An 18,074-nucleotide genomic window follows, 5' to 3' on the forward strand; every position below is an offset into this window, starting at 1 on the left:
ATTTTGGAGGAGAACCTGGGAAAGGAGATATTTTAAATAAGAAAACATCTAATAAAAAAGGAAAAAAAAGTAATATGAAAGAAAAAATAAAGACTAAAGTAACAGATTTATATATTACCTATGGATTTTTTGTTAAGAATGACTATTAAAGACATAGTACAAGAAATTGCTCAATTCATTTCTAGCTTCCAGTGCTATGAGCACACAGATAAATAGTAGGCAGTGTTTCTCATTTATTTGTAAATGACACATCTCTGCTATTAAGTTCTAGGAACTTCCAGCAGTATAAAATTTACTCACTGGTTTAATAAATATTTGAAATGGTCTCTCTAAGTATCATATCATCTTAAAGATCATGATTCACAAATACAAAGAACAAAGTCAAGGATAAGATAACCACTCAGAAGACTTATCTTCTTGAACCAATAAGCTACTAAATAATGCCTCAAACCCAAAACACCAGCCCTCCTGCCTCTGACAGATGAAAGTGCTTTCAAGATGAAGGGTTGTGAGCTAAACCCCACACAGCGCATGGTTGGAGCCAGGACTGACGGATGTGTCAGTGTTATATTGAAAAGGGGTTCTGGCTTTTAGCAAAGTGTGTGTTACATGCTTTGACTGAGATAGGTTAAAAAGAAGTGACATTTATTCCAGAACAGAAATATGACATGAGGCCCCTAGACATCCTCAAAAGTCATAGTAAAACAACAGCAACAACAACAAAAAACCTCTGACAAAAAAGAATTTTACAGTTTACTTTAATGTACCAAAATGCTATTATTTAATGTGTAAATAAGAAAGTCAGATTGTAAATTATATATGTGTGTTCCTGCAAGTATTGAAATTCAGAAACATTTTATTCCTAAGTTCATCTCAGTTCTCAGTAGCTGCATTCCATATGCTTGATAACAGTGCATGTTCATCAGTGTAGAACAGAAATATAACTATGATTTGAAGAAAAAATTATAATCTCTCCACATCATTTATAGATGATATTTAAGTATTGATTCCATTGAAGTTTCAGTTTGTGGTGAAACTCTCAATAGAACAGGTAAAGGAAGAAGAAGCAGAAGAGGAGGAGGAGGAGAAGGAGGAGGAGGAGGAGGAGGAGGAGAAGCAAGAGAAGGAAGGAAAGAAAGGAGAGGGTGAGGCAGCTCATGATAGCTGTAGTTCTCAACACACATGGACATGCTAGTTTGCATAATTAGTGTTTGCTTGTTTTGATTTACATATATATATATATATATATATATATATATATATATATATATATATTTATCTAGAAAGGCCAAATGCACTCTGTGAGTGTTTGACATATCGCTATCTTGGCTCTGTGCAGAGCTGGATAGAATTGGCTACACTGTGCTCTCCCATCAAGTTCACTTACTATTTTTATACAGTGTTGAGATTCTAAAACAATCAGGGATATTAAAGCTTATAAGGCAATGGCTTGTGTTGAACTCCCAAAGGGCAATGATTCTCAAACAGTGGTCACAGAACTGAGCCTTCAGCATCTCCAGAAGTTTTGCCTGCTATGTACTCCGGGTACCAATCTGGATATTCTTACCCATGAACTCAAAGGACAGCAATCTGAGTGAATGTTCCCCTACAATGCACATGTGTTTGATAGCCAGAGGCACCAGAGCTCAGGGTTGTGATTTCATTCCATAGCTTATGTTTGAAAACAGCAGTTATCTACTTGGGTTGTCCTGAAGGAGCAATAGTCTTCTGTTGGACTCCACAACTAGCCAAAAGTGTTGTTGGCTCTTTGGAAACCCTGCTATATTTCCTTCTCATGCTGAGCCTCTCTGATTGCCTTGCATGTTTATTTTGGCAGTTAGTAGTCTCAAAACTTAAGGTGAAGTTTATTAAGCAGCATCCTCTCTTGGGTTAAAAGATAAATGCATTAATCTCAACATCAGGTAGAAACTACCTCAGCATAGATAATGAAAACTAAACCTTCATAGCCAAAACAAGCAAACAAAAAAATCCCACTCTGCTTAAACGCACTGGACCGTCAAAGGGAAAGTCACTGACTTTACAAAGGCTTAAATCCTTGCTCCATAAAGAATGCAGAAAAATAACCTTTCTAATGAACTTGACTTAAATACGAGGTGTCAAGAGATGGATAGATTTTATTTCCCACGGCACTGATCTCCTTATTGCACAAAGTACGTTTATCTGAAACTCACGGACAAGGTGAAATTTGTGTCTATTATTCTTAAGAAGTAGCTCCAGAGGAGCACAGCAGAGCAGAAAACACATTAAAGCCGGATCTCCATGAGCTTCATGAGCTTCTATGCCAAGCTGTGAAAAAGGCCAGAGAGGCAGCCATAGAGGCAAAGAGAAGCTAAAGGGTTGTTTCCTTAAATTATGTATTTGCCCAGAGTTTCTAAGGCCAAAGTTTAATTAATAGTTTGCAGAGAGGCAGAATAAAATAAAATGTAATTTCAGAGAGCTGGAGGGAGTTAACGGCTCTCTTGTTAGTGTGAAAATAATTTTGAATGGTGCCAGGCATGAGTGGAACAACTGAGGGCATGCCCAGGGATGCATGTGCTCAAGTACACAGGCCACAAAGATGACACAGGTGTCTCTCCTTCTCTGCGGATCTTGTCTTCCATATTGCACACTTTCCTAGTGATTGCAACCACAGCAGGATAGGAAGCAGTGATGGAGAAAAGGTTTCTTTGGCTCACTGTTCAAGGGACAGTCATTCATCATGATAAGGTGTGAGGAGCTTGAAGCATCTAGTCACATGGCATGTCACCAGCCAAAAGGGAATATGAATGCTCACCTATGAATGATAGCTTTCTTCTTTTCATTCAGTCAAGAATCCAGCATAGGAAATGGTATTGCCCACTATTGTGGTGGGCCTTCCTATCTTAACTAACCTCATGTAGAGAAGCTCTCTCAGTTGGGCAGAGAGGCTAACCTAATCCAGATAACCCTCCTGTGTGATTTGAGACGTTAACCTGCTAGGTGACTCAGATCCTGTAGACCTGATAACACATGTCAACTATCACAGCCTCCTTCTTCAGCAGCAGCGTGGTCATATGTAGAGGCAAGACATTCTATAAGGAGGAATATGCAGGCAGAAAGGAATCCATGAAGGCTAAAATTACTGTAAAGTCTCTCAGAGTAACAAGCAGTACATCATCTGAATGCCAGGAGGATCTTGCAGCCCCATTGTGCCTATTGCCTTTTACTACTGTTAATGTCACCTACCATTATCAGTGCCGGAGGCTCCCTCTGTATATCTCCCATGAGGTTTTGTGCCTGCTTCCCTTTGTTTTCTGATCACCAACCTACATGGGGTTTCCATATCTTTATCTTTTTTGAATGGCAAGCATTTCATCTGTTTCAAGACCAGCAATTCAATCCAAACATATTCATCAACCCTAGGGACAAGATAACCTATATATTCAAAAAAAAAAAAAAAAGGCTGAGTAATTATTTGAACCATTTGGCCTAGTCAAGAAGGTGTCCTGACAGTTCATGCAGTAACACAGATGGGATTTCACTGTGAGTATTTTACAAAGAAAAATCAATGTTATAAAACAATCACCTATAGGACAACTGTAAACTTAGTTTCCTGTGGGGAAGTCTATTCACTCAGATTTTCTCAGGCTCTTGCATTTTCACATTATTTTTCTTTTCTTGGTCACCACTTCTATCTCCATCATCACAGGAGATCAGCTCAGATCCTCTCTGGTGTCATAAAGTTACCAAGGGAATGACATTTTTGCTTTGTAAGCTGGGGTTCTGATTTTACCATCTTCACACCTTCCTATGTGTTCTGTCTGCTCCATTTAATCTATTCCTTGCCAGCTCAAGCCCAGCACAGTTACTCTCCACAAACACTGATGAATGTAGTACCTGCTCAAAGGAGCCGATGGTGTCCATTCATTCAAAAATAATCTCTACTATCCCTTACACCCTATTTCTCCAAATGGTATAAATGTCTGGTGGACAGTCTTCTATCAGAAACTCCCTCCAATTTCTTTTATTTGTGTCTGATGTTGGGAATAAACATGCTGGAATATCCATGTGTCATCTGCCAGTTTTAATAAGATAGAGACTTTACAACACAATTAGTATCTATTTTAAAATTGACTATTTTTTATCTCAGGCCATTAGAATAAAATACAGGATCTTCATTTGTATTTCCTAATAATGTAAAGAGTTTGATAAAAATAAAAATTTATATTCTGTAGATAATCTCCAAAATAACTCATTACTTTGCTAGACAGTACTAAACTTCAAGACTTCTAGGTATAGAGATACTTTTTTCACATGTGAAAACATAAATTTATTACTTGTTATTCACATGGAATTTATGGACCCACTACATAAATTGTGTTAAATAATTCTCAAAAGAAGCCTATGACATTAATGTTGTTTTGGATCTTATGGAAACATTTTACTCTTGAAAACATCATTGCTTACCCATACTCTCACAGCCATTCGTTGGTCCAGTAGTGGAAAAAATGGAAAGGACAGATAAGCAGTTTGTTCCTCTGGGATCCCATTTACTTCTGCATGGAAGAAAGCAAGTCTGGCCTTTGATATCAGAAATGGCAATACATTCAATGTCCTGTACATAGTAGAGCTTGGGCACTCAAAAGAAACATACTCCATTTAGACACCTATCTGAGTTTCAAAGATGTGTGAAAACACACATTAAAAATGATAAAGTCTACTTCAAAACTCATCTTGGGGTTGCAATTTTGACAGCACAGTAATTGTTATTAACATGTTAGAACATGCCTTAATGGCTATGTTGAAGTGCACTGTCTATACATCTTACTCTCTCTATATCTCCAACTGATGGACAATTAGCTCAGTTCCATATTATTAATGAATACTGTCCTCTTAGCATGGCAATGGCATGACGTGATGCATTTTCTATAAGGAAAATTGTCATGTGCTATTTAAATCTGTTAAAAAGCTGTCTGTGAGATTGAGGCCCTACCTGTCTTCAGAATCCAGCACATTGATGTGAAGAGTCTTTCAAAAATCCCCTGTCCTGGGTCAAACTGTCCCCTTGTATCTGTACAACAGAGGGGGAAATAGTAAACAGCCAAGAGTTAGAAACACTATATCCTTTAGAAGAGCTACAAGGTTACTGTTACATTCCCATGGTATAAAATCCCCATGGTAGGAATGGGAAGCTCACAAAAGGAGACACTCTCAATTCAGGCTGCTGTTTTTTTCTCTAGTCAAGTGAGCCTGGGATTGATGACTATTTTGGTCACAGCTAGCTGTTGTAAATGCTTGACTTCATGTTTGATACCTCTCTGTTGCTTTTATCTGCTATGTATTGTTTTGTAATTTTATTTTTGCTTTCCATGTTTTTTTTAACAAGCTCACTCACTTGAAATCTAAATTACAGCTATCATAGAACATTCTCCCAACTGCAGAACACACGGCTATTATTTGCTTAAAGTGCCATTTGCTACCATTACCCACAAGAGAACTGTGCCTTCATAATAACTTTCTGTCATGGTGAAGAGAAGGAGCTAAAGAGTTTGTTGCCCTCACAAGTACAAATGTGGTTAGTGGCCACTAAGGGAGGGAGTAATGTTTTTTTTCAGTGGTATAGCAATTTGTAAGTTGATCATGCTCTTGTCAGTAATTTCAATTAAACTCATTGATCACCAAGCTAGACTTGAGTAGAATTGGGTCAGTTGCAGATGTTATCTTATCTGAAATGAGATGACCATGGCACCTCAGAAGTCACCACAATACATAAGAGTGTGATTACATAAGACCATGTCATCTCCTGTGTTTGAATACATGGTCTTCAGCCAAGAGTGCTGTTGGAGAGCTTGTGGAACCATTAGAGAAAGCTGGTAATTGAGAGTGAACCTTGGAGTTTTACAGCCCTGCCCATGTCCTCTTTGCTGTTTCCTGGCTGCAGATGCAGTGTGATCAGCAGCCATCTGGCCCTGCCAAGAAGCCTTGCCTGACAACTGCCTCTTCTTCCCCTCCATGATGGAGTTTGACCTCTGAAATGATAAGCCAAAATAAAAACACCCTTCTCTTAATGGCCTTTTGTCATGTATTTGGTCACAGCAATAAGAAAAGTAATTAGAGGGCTGGAAGAGATGGATCAGTGGTTAGAGTCCTTGTGGCTCTACTTGGGTACACGAGTTTGATTCCTAGCACCTTTGTTAGGTAGCTCAGCTCCAAGGGATGCAACACCCTCTTTGAGCCTCCTTAGGCACCAGTGCTCAAATCTGTTGCATGTACACATACACACACACACACACACACACACACACACACATTAAATTTGAAGAAAGTAACCGAGATATTATCCTAAACAAATACTGCTTACATGACAGTTTGCCAAAATAGTGTAACAGAGTTTTAAACACTATGAATGGCTTTGGGCTTTGGTTTTTCTCTTCATTTGCAAGCTGCATCCACAGGTCATAATCTCAAGGACCAGGAGAAGCAAAAACAACAAAACCCCAAAAACCAGACCATCTAAATCAGCATAATTTTATTCTTCACTTATCACAAGAAAAATTTATCAGCAGAAGAAATGACTATAAACCAATGAATTTTAGAATAGTAACCTCCCTGCAGAGCCGTTCACCTGAAACAGTAGTCTGCACACCTGGGCCAACAGCACAATTGCCAAAGCACAGTTTATTTACCTAGCACCACACTGACAGTCTTGTGCCAGCAATCCCATCCATCCCAAACTAATAGATTTCCATTTTTATCCAATGCAAAGTTCCCTTCTTGAAAAACACATCCTACTCCACTCAAGCCTAAATTTGCTAAGCCTGTAAATGTCCAGTCTGTCTCCCCTGTCTGTGACACTGCAGAGGCAACAATACATTCTAATGCAAAAATCTAGCTTTATTAATAGGCTGTCTTTTGACATCTGAAAGGTCATCCATTGATATAATTCACAGAAATTCTATATTAAGGATGTATTATTTTATCAGACAAGAATTTTGGTTTTCTACTCTTATGCCAGAGAAACCCTAAGCTGACACAGAAAACTAATGACTCGGGCTATGTTAATCTTATAATACTCAATGATTTGAGGATGCTTAAAGCAGTCAGAGCATCACTCTCAGAACTGTATACATATTAAGTCACTAATCCTCTCAACTGCCCTATGAGATTAGTATTGCTATTATCCCATTGTGTCCAGGGACAGTGGATAGCTAGCTGCTCAGCTGCTCTGGGACCAGAGCCATGCTGCCAGGCTCCACAGCCAGCCATAGACCCAGAAGACTTTGCTAATTCTTACATAGAACCTAAGTTTTGTTTTTTTTTTCTGGAGCCACTCACTGCAATGGATGCAAACAATAAGTCCTGCCAAATGCTAAGATTCTATGTGGGTTTGAGACGTCCTTAGAGAATCTCACCAAGGAGGCTTCTCTCAGATTTTCCCCTTCCTTCCTACTGTTATGCGGCATGATTTTAATCTTCAAACTTACTTGTTTTCCTTGCAGCCTCTGCAGTTCATCTTAATTTGACTATTTCAATTCCATGTTGGAAGGGTCCACCATATGTCAGGTAGGCTGTCTTTATAAAGTACTCAGAGCTTTATCTCCACTGTGTAGGTTCATTTCCTAGGGAAGTAGTACAGTACTTTGGTAAAGGTCATGAGCATGTTATACATTACAAATCTTACTCTCGTATTCTGAGACAAGTTGTAGAGTATACTCACCTATGGATGCATATGTAATGTATCAAGCTTGCGTTCACAGACAGCTGAGGCTATAAGGTGAAACCTTGTGTCCAGGAGTATAAACAATCCCCCAGTTTCATAACATGCTAGCTTAGATCTACTCTATGAAGAAAGTGAATGTCATATTTCGACTGAGGTCACATTTATTAACGTTTCTGGCTGAAATGAAGATTACAAATATTGGAGCTGAGAATGTGGTAATCAAATTAGACTAGCTGTAGAGAGAGCTTGGCTGGTAAAGTGAATTTGAAAACCAGTTCCCTATCCCAAGCACGCTATTTCCCCCTAACCATGTAATATAGAAAACTGCTTTGATGATCCTGAGTTGGAATAGCACAATACCAAGAGTGATAGAGGTCTATATATAATCTTTGCAAAAGAGACAGTAAATAATGGAGAATGTGGCTCACAGTTTTAAGGCTAAAAGTTCAAGCTACACAGAATGAGCTCTGGCAAAAAGCTCCATGGTAGATGATGGAACTGGATGCAGTGTAGCTTGAACTCAAAAGCAAGTAAGTGTCTGATGCCCCACAATTCCTTTGGAGCACTACTTCCTATAATCTAAGGCCCCTACTTCTCACCACCACAATGAGGGCCAAGGTTCTAACACATGAGCTAAAATAAACATCCCAAACACACCAGTGAGAGAATGGGCTGCCTCATATAGGAAATACTGATAGTCATCACGTTCTCTGTAAAGCCTATCTTGACTTCAGAGACCCACTTTGAACTAGCCACTCTTAATGGGCATAGCATCACTTACAGTCGAAGTCTGAGAAAGTCATCCTGGAAAGACTAGTTCATTCCCAATCCCTGCATTGGGGAGATTGGGTGTGAAGACTTTAGAGATCTGCTCTATACACAGCAACTTACACTTTGGCCCAGTTAATATTTCTTCTAGTTAATTTCCTTTCCCACTGCCTTGTTAGAAATTTACCCATGGATATGGTCGGAGCAAAGGGCAGACAACAACATAGCGTTTGCATTTAAATGTGTTCTTCTGAAATCCCATTTGAAATGTCTGTGTGATATAAATGTTCCATTTTCAAAATTAATTGATTTATTCATGTCCAAATGCTGCTCTCCCTCCAGGTTTGCCCCTTCACAGTTCTCTTCCCCCATGCCTTCTTCCCTTCACCTCTAAGAGGGTGCCCCCCCTCCAGGTATCCCTCCACCCTGGTACATCAAGTCTCTGCTCATTCTCTCCCACTGAGGCCAAACAAGGCAGCCCATGTGTGCTCTTTGGGAAGTATAAATTCTTTTCTATCAATATAGTACTTAGTTTGTTTAATTGACTCCTAGATAAATAGAAGAAATACTTGTAAAAGATCTATTTCTAAACTCAGACTAACTGGCTGCATTCTGTTGATCATGAAGTCTTATGTGTTAAATATGAAACTCTTTCAGATCCAACAATCAGTGTAAAGAGGCAATAGCATCAACTCCACATTAAAAACAGCAGAAGAAAAAATAGACACACAGTTGGCATAGGAGCTGAAAGAGAAATGGAGTTTCTTAAACGGCAGAGTGAATGGGGTTGTATATTCTTTCTATTTAACTCTTTCAAAAATTGTTATTTTTCTCATTATGATGGTTCTTTATAGAGAGTACAGGGAAAGTGTAATCAAAATGAGCAGAATATTCTTGAACTTCTGCACTTGACTTGCAGTATCTAGTACTCCCTGATTTTGTTGACATAACACTTGCTATCGCCATATCTAGCAGAACAGATGCCATAGACATAGGACAAACTTACACTGTGAGTTTTTCATAACACTCTAAGTATTATTTAAAACATCAAGTCCTACAAAAAATTTACTTTAAGTCAAACACAATTTTCTTCCTAAATTCACTGGGTCACCATAGATTGTCAATGTCAGAAATAATTTAGAAGGGTCTAAATTACCAACACCATACAATGATCTATCTAAATGTATAATTCTGAGTATCAAAACTAGAAGCTGAGGAAGAGGGCAACCCATAGAAATGTGAATTTAAAGTGTGAATTCCTAGCTAAAAATAATTAGCGTGGCTGTTGAAATCAGCTAAGTTGTAATTCTTGTTTTCTCAAACTATCAAGTTCAATCCTTTGTTTCCACTGGGAACTTCTGCACTTGAGTATAGTTACTCAAACAAGGACAGCATTTATCCATATTTTGAAGGTGGAGGGTGACTTTAAAAATCCTTTGTTAAAGGTTTATCTTTCTCTTCAAATAAGCTATGTTTTTATCCAATAAATATACACATTTTATTAAACATTTATTCCATAGAACATATGTTGAAGTTTTAAATGCCCTGGGAAATTATTTTCATTATCAAAAACTTTCATTTCTCTTATGATATCTAAGAGTTGTCCACAAGTTGTTTTTTTTTTAAAGGCATCATTTGGGTAAAATTTAGAAAATACAAAGGAAAAACAAATGTGTGGAGGTAAGCAGTTCACTTCACTTTTTAAAAATAGTTTGTGCAAAATGGCTATGGTAACTGAAGCAAATCAGCTGTCAGCTCAGGTCTGCAGATGCCCGTGTTGGTACCCACAGGCTCAGGAACATTCAGACCTTGGCATGACTCTGTCAGAGGCTGGGTGGGACCCAGGCTGTCAGCAGTTCCCTTACCATGAAGATACGCTGTGCTAAGTTTCATAATTGGTGTTGGGATCAGTCTGTAGTCCTGGCCTCTGCTCAGTGTCCTGATGTCAGCCACCAGTTACCACAGTGTTTGTGAGCTGACTTCCTTCTGACTTAGGGAGGTGACAGTAGATGGTTTTTACCCAACCTTAATGACAGTTTGGGAGATTTCGTGCCTTTCTCCTTGTCTCTGGAAACATTCCCTCCTGTCACTAATCAACCACTGTGATCCCTCATGTAAAATCTATCCTGTAGAGGTGATACTCTCTAGTCATTGCCATCATCTGGGTTGACATAGGGAAAAGCAGCCAGGTTTTGATAAGCTGCAAAATTGGCTACAATTTCCCAATGAGTGATGCCTGGTTTAGAGTCTGTCTGAAGACTAATAAATTGCCCTGCCAGATTTCTAATATGTCAACTACATTTTTAAGTAAGCTCATGGAAAAAAAATGAGAGGAAAAACTAAAGACCAAATTCAAATTTCTAATGTAATTGTTAGCTTTCGAAAGGCCAACTAACTTGTATTGAATATGGTACTTTATTTCCTGCTTTGCAAAAACACTTGGAATCAAAAATAGTGAAATTGGCTGGACTTTGTTTCTTTCCTCATTGTTATCATAAGTACCTAGCAAGAGCAACTTAATGATTGAAGGGTTTATTTTGTCTCTGTGTGAGGGTACAGTCCACCATGAGCGAGGAGTGCCACAGGAAAGGCTTGTCACAGAAGGATGAGGCACTTGGGAAGTAGAGACTAATGAAGGCTGCTCCTCAGCTGCCATCTTCCATTCATTTTTCTCATTTAGTCTGGAACTCTAGCCCTTGGGATGGTGCAACCCACATTCAGGATGAGTCTTTTCTCTTCAGTTAAATCTCTCTGGAAACCTCACAAACATACACTTGAGTTGGTGGTAAAGACTAACCATTACCATATTTATTTCCTTAACTTATTTCTTATTTGAGAACTAATAGAATTGAATGACTATCCATTTCAAATATTTGCATTTAATCTGTGTCTTCTCAATGCTGTATACATTTTTAAGACCTAGCATTCCTAAAAATGGACTCTTCCCTCTTTTTTTTTTCTTTTTTTGAGACAGGGTTTCTCTGTCTAGCCCTAGCTGTCCTGGAACTCACTCTGTAGACCAGGCTGGCCTTGAACTCAGAAATCCACCTCCCTCTACCTCCCAAGTGCTGGGAATAAGGGCATGTGCCACCACCACCCAGCTCTTCCCTCTTTCTATAGTCAAACAAATATGGAAAATTCCCAGCTCACCACCTCCTTAGAGGGATTTAACAACAATACAAAATGTATTCTATGGCATTCTATACTGTGTGTGCATGCATGGACTATTACTGTTTAACACAGTTTAAATAATACCATCCCAGAAAATAAACTATATGTTTCATAAACTATTTCTTAAACATTGAAATACACAAACATATTCTCTTATTAAATTTCTGAACACAATTAAGTACACCAAGACAAGCCATTCTTAGTAGATATAACCTATATAAAAAAAAATCAAAAACAGTATACTGGATGGCAAAGTGTACAATCACTCCAACATGGATTGCAGTGGGATTGGCTTGCTATTTGCAAAACCCTGTATTGTATCCCAAAGATACATACACTAATATTCAACAAAAAAAATTTTTATCTGAGTTTTGCATCCCCTTGTTTTGAGATACATCAACTGGTAAACTAGTAAGAGAAATAATTGTGTTTTTATTTTTTCAAAACAATTATAAGGTTTGATGCCACTGGCTCATGTCACAAAACTCATCAATAACAGCAGTCTGGGTTGTACTTTGTCCATTAAAGGATTGGGGGTGGGGCAAGAGTTTATTTCATTTTCAAAACCTGCTTAGTGCCAAAGACTTCATTTCTAAATTAAGCATACCATTCAAAAGACTTCATTTACACTAGGCCATCCAGGGACTGCCGCACCTGGGGCTCCATCCTGTCTGCAGACACCAAACCCAGACACTGTTGCTGTTGCCAAGATGTGCTCACTGGCAGCAACCTGGTATGGCTTTTCCTGACCAATACAGGTGTGAATGCTTGGAGCCAACCACCAGACTGAGCTCAAAGACCCTGGTGGGGGAGCGGGCAGAAGGACTAGAGGAGCTGAGGGGGATTGCAACCCTATAGGAAGAACAACAACATCTGGCCAGACCACCAGTGTTCCCAGGAACTAGACCACCAACTAAGGGGTATACAGGGAGGGATCCATGGCTCCAGATACATATGTAGCTGAGGATGGCCTTGTCTGACATCAGTGGGAGGGGAGGCCCTTAGTCCTGTGGAGGTTTGATGCCCCAGTGTAGGGGGATGCTGGAAGGGTGGGGCAGGAGAGTGTAGGTGGGTGGGAGAGCACCCTCATAGAAGCAAAGGGGAGAGAAGAGAGGAAGGTTGTGGAGTGGGGGGCTTCTGGAGGGATAGCCAGGAAGTGAAATATCATTTAAGATGTAAATAAATGGAACGATTAATAAAAATATAAAAAAGAAAAAATAATTGCCAATAGAGTGTAAATGTCAGTTTTTACTAGGCTATGTGGGTTTTTTTCCCTTCAATTAGGAGTAAGCAAAAGGTGTGTGTTTGCATGTATTTAGTCAACTTGGTTGGAATGAAAGGAGGGTGGCACCCCAAAATATTTTGAACTTAGTTTTTCTGACATGTCACAAAAACATAGAATACTTTATAAATGATTATGTAGGATGCAGGCCAGGTTGATATACATACCTGTGCCAGTCACCAATTTTTTGATATTTAGTTAAAAAGTAAAACATATATATGATATTTAGTTAAAAAGTAAAACTATACATACATATAGTGAATAAATTTTATAATAATGTATAAATGAATTACATAGATTTTGCAGGAAGAATAAGATGTAGAATTTTACTATTTAATATGGTAGGTGAACTCAAGAAAATCGACATAGCCATCACATAATGCCTTGTGTTTGTGTAGAGAACATTTAGTGTCTATGCTTGTAGCAATTTGAAGTTATGAGGCTCACTGAACTCACTCTGCTGTCCATTAACTCCAGAATTTGTCTCGTATAAATGGAACACTGTCCCCTTGGCCAGGATCCAAGAATAAGCATCTTTTCATTTCCAAACAGATCACCCACCTGAATTTGAGCATCTCTTCTTGGATTGTCCTTTAGTTTATCATGAAACCAGAGGACTCCCTTGTCTGGCCTCAGTGGGAGAGGGTATGCCTAATCCTCTAGAGACTTAATACCCCAGGGAAGGTGGATGCAGGGGGCAGGCACCATCTCAGAGGCAAAGGTGAGCAGGGATGTGGTGAAGAACTCTGGGAGGAGGGTACCAAGAGGGGAGGCAACATTTGGGATGTAAATGAATTGAATAATTAATTTTAAAACTATATTTAAAAGGACGCATACTGTCAATTTGTTATTTTTCCTCCAGTTTTTCTCAGTGTTTTGATATAATTTGCTTAAGTCAATTATCACCTGTTGTGTTATTACGGTACTATCATGTAAAATATTATTGATGGTATTTCTTTGAGCATTTCTTTTTTCTGATCTCTGTTTCTAAACTCACTATATTCAGTTTCTGATAAGCTGGGTCTTTGAATTGAGTCTTTATTATTATATTAATCCTCTTTCAGATATAATTTTTTTAAATATATTTGTCCATTCTGTAGACTGGTGGGACATGAAATTACAGGTTCCATTATTTCCTTTGTAATAGATATAAGACAAAGAATTAGAATTTTAGAAGCTTATGTCTTCTCCCATAGATGCTCAAGAAACAATCCACAGAATTTGAGCTTTACATTTCTTTATTTACAATATGAACAACCTTCTCAAATTTAACTCTAATCATTGTCGGTTAAATTTTTGGTTAAATTTTTCTTAATGATTATTTTAGTTAGCATTAGGAAATGGGCTAGTTCTCTCATCCCAATATAATTGCAATATAATCATCAGCCCACATGATAGGTTGACCTGGCCATACAGATTCTCAATGTAAGAAAAAAGAAATGTGTCCATTACAGACCACTTTTCCCATCAGTCCTAATCAGCAGTCTTTTAAATAGCATGCTTGAATAAATAACAAAGTTGTTGCCAAGGAACATGGGTACCGACTCCTCCAATTGTTGATTTTAATCTTAGCCCCACTGCTGCCAGAAATCCAAGGACTTCCTTTATGTATTTGCAACGACTTAGTGAGTATCAAAAAGCTAATAAGCTGTTGTTTGGTTTTATAGAACCAAATAAGCTGATCTCCCAAATTTCCTAGTACATGTTGAATCTTTTTATTTATTTATTTAAAGAAAAATCCTTCTGAAATGTTTCTCGATTCTTCTTGCAACATCACTTAGTCATGGAGGTATTACTGATAGACTAAATATTTCAGAGGGGAGAAAATGTTCTCCTAAGCTCCCACACTGTGGCTAAATCCTACCTCCTGAAAACATGTTTATCAGCTCTATGGGTCTGTGATGTGGCTTCTTATGATTGTGCCTTGACATTTTCATTTTGTAGGGACATGTTGACTCAAGGAGACCACATAGAGTGACTCTGCTACTCCTACCTCAAAGTAATACAGAAATCATATTAACAATGGCATTTACACACCTCAGATGGTTAGAGCTTGGTCCAAAAGCCAATTTCATAAATCATCCCTTCCAATGATAACTTACCAAAGTGGATATTGAGTGTTTCAATTATTTGTGCAAGTCAATGTATATTTCTGCAACTTGAATTCCTATCAAGTTTCTTGATACCTGACTTTGTTGGTTGTTTTATAAAGTACATTGTTGGTGCTTCCACTACCTGATTGATCCAACATCATGGAGAGTTCAAGAGGAGAAATACATTTACAAGTTCAACCAGATTCATTACCTGACTGTCATCCAAGGGCTTCTCTCTTCTGTTGTAAACTCTTTATCTTAGTTCATAAACTCAAAGTGTTGTAAATTACTTCAATGGATATTAATCATCTTTTCTTTCTGACCCAATATTATCTCCATTCACTGGAAAGAAACAGTCAATACGGTTTTGTTTGCTTGGTTACAGCAAGCATCCTTAAACATTCCTTCAAAAAGGAAAAGGTCATCTTACTTTGGGATGTCCACCCTTACATTTACCCTTCTTGCTCCCATTCAAACGTGATGTATTAACTCCCACAGGATGCCTTTGCTGTCTTCCTCCCTCCATCCCTTCCTTTCTGATCATCTCTCTCCTTCTTCCTGCCTCTCTTGCTCTCAACCACCCTTCTTCATTACCTTCTTTCCTCCCTTCATTCTCTCCCTCTTTCCTTCCCTCTTCTCCCTTCTTTTCCTTCCATCTACCTGAAATACAGTTATCTATACATAAAGTTCTTCATGCAGTCTTCAACAGCTAATTTTGTTTTGCTTCCTCACAGATTGATTGAGATAAAGCTCGTAGGTCACACAACTTATCTGTTTAAAGTACACAATTCAAAAGTGTGAACTAAGTTCTGATATTATGTTACATAGCTAAAATTAAGTTTAGAGTGTTTATTTTTCTCAAATAATTTTATTCCTTTTAGCTGTCATCTGTCATTCTCTACCATGTCTCTTCATTCCCTACTCCCTTCACCTCAGCAAAACATTCACTGACTTTTTAACCACTCATGTCTCTTTAGGATATTTTATGTAAATAGGATCCTATATTATATATTCATGGATACTAAAAGATACATTTAGTATAAGTGGTTCATTTATAGAATAACATCATTCCATTTTGCAACTAATTAAAATATTCCACTATATGGATTTCCACACATTGTTCATCCATCCATTGCTTGATAGTTATTGGCTATTATGAGCAAAGAAACTATGAATTTTGGGGAGAAAAAGTTTAGTTTGTGTTCCTCTTTGAACTATTTTTAGCATGCTAGGATAGCTCTCAGGGTTTGAGTGTGAGAATCTGTAAGACTATTATCCAAAGCAACTGTATCATTTTCCATGTCCACTGCAAGTGGAACATGGAATAAATATGAAGCATTAGTTACTTCATGGCAGGCTTTTGGTTATTACTATTATTCCTAGTATTGATTTGATTGGTTTAGCCACAGTCATGTGTAGCCTGGATGGCCTGGCCCCCTTTAAGTTCCCTATGCAACTGAAGATGACCCTGAAATCATGTTCATCCTTCTTCCATGGCCCAAATGTTGAGATTACAGACGTCGGCCATCATATCGAGTACATTATGGGTTTGATTCTCACTTGCTCAATGAACAATAGCAAATGTTATTCTGTTCTGGTCTTAACCTTTGCTTGCTAGCAGCATTTATTTACTTAAGGCACTAATAATCTTCGAGCCTTCTGTTGCCAAATTCAGTCTCAATTCATGAGATATCTCCCTAGAAGTGGAATCTACTGTCTTAAGAGCTTTTCTGCTCTGGTCTCTTGGTGTCCTTGACACCTTTCTCCATCAATGCTTCTTCTGCTTCACTGGCCATTCACACTCAGTCCTCCTATTGACTCTGATTCCTAGTAACATTTAGAACTTGGTCCTTGGAAATCTCCATGAAATTTCATCCATGGAAGAGGTGAACCATTCAAATGAACTAAAGTATCATTGCTACACCAACTTGAAAAGTTACATACCCACCTACGTGCTGGTTCAGCAATTTATCTCTAATTTATTATAATTCATTTATTGTGTGTGTCTAGTCTCTCTAGATGATAGTATAGCACAGCCACTGTTTAAGTGTAAGACTGTTTCTTGATTTATTTCACATTCCCAGTAAGCAATCAATTACCAACTATTGAATATTCACCTTCACTCAACCCAACTCACTGCCTCACTGCTCTCTCTCTCTCTCTCTCTCTCTCTCTCACACACACACACACACACACACACACACACTTGCTGTCTTCCTATTCTGCTATAGCTCAGTCTTAGCCATCTTCCACATTTATACTTTCATCTTCCACATTTATACTTTCTTTGTCCAAATCCACAAAATTAGTTTTTCAGTGATAAATAAAAGTGTAAACTTCTAAAAATAAGAAATAACTCAAGTCAATTTCTTGTCTATATTATTTAATAAATTTGAAAACAATCAAGAACATGGGTTAGAAATTTTCATAGGAATTACTTCTGGTGTAACATTATTAAACATCCCCACAGCAACAGTATGTGGTATAATTCTTGGTTCTCAGGTCTTCAAACCTAGACTAGTATTCACTCTCTGCATCTCAGGTACTTGAACTACCTTGCTGGCTTTCATGTGAATCCAGGTACAATCTGCAGAAATCTCAATTACTCCCTGCTATGATCTGGTGCTTTATGATATATCCTCTTTCTAGACCTAATAGTTTTCTCTGTGTGTAGAACACCAGCTAATAATATAGTAATATAACAGGAAATAAATTAGAAATGTATTCACTTTTATTTGTGTGTGTGTGTGTGTGTGTGTGTGAATGTATGTATGTGTCCATGTATGGGCATGCATGTGGAGGACAAAGATCAGTCTCTGGTGTTGGCCTCAGGAATGATGTCCCACCTCATTTGACATGTGGTCTCTCATTGGCCTAGAGCTCACCAATTAGGCTAGGCTGAGTCCAAGGGACCATCCTTTCTCTACTGTCCCACTGCTGGTTGTACAGGCACACAACACTGTACCTGGCATTTTAATGTTTTTGTTTTTTTTTTAGCACAAACACTATTTATTCACTAACCAAAGGAATGATCCTGGATAAACCAAGTTTGACAAGGGTT

At 38.2% G+C, this 18,074-nt stretch overlaps 1 long non-coding RNA gene across 1 annotated transcript in view; it reads right to left on the reverse strand.

The window, feature by feature from the left end:
* Positions 1-5,507: 5,507 nt before the first annotated feature.
* The window catches only part of LOC116088660, a 211,316-nt gene continuing 198,749 nt past the window's right edge, over positions 5,508-18,074 (reverse strand). Inside the window, exons 3-4 of the long non-coding RNA XR_004117966.1 lie at positions 7,464-7,598; positions 5,508-5,705 (exon numbers count right to left, since the gene is read on the reverse strand). This is a non-coding gene — a long non-coding RNA (uncharacterized LOC116088660). The remainder of the gene's footprint in view (positions 5,706-7,463; positions 7,599-18,074) is intronic.

This window comes from Mastomys coucha, unplaced genomic scaffold, assembly GCF_008632895.1.
Source record: "Mastomys coucha isolate ucsf_1 unplaced genomic scaffold, UCSF_Mcou_1 pScaffold14, whole genome shotgun sequence".
Taxonomy (NCBI): domain Eukaryota; kingdom Metazoa; phylum Chordata; class Mammalia; order Rodentia; family Muridae; genus Mastomys; species Mastomys coucha.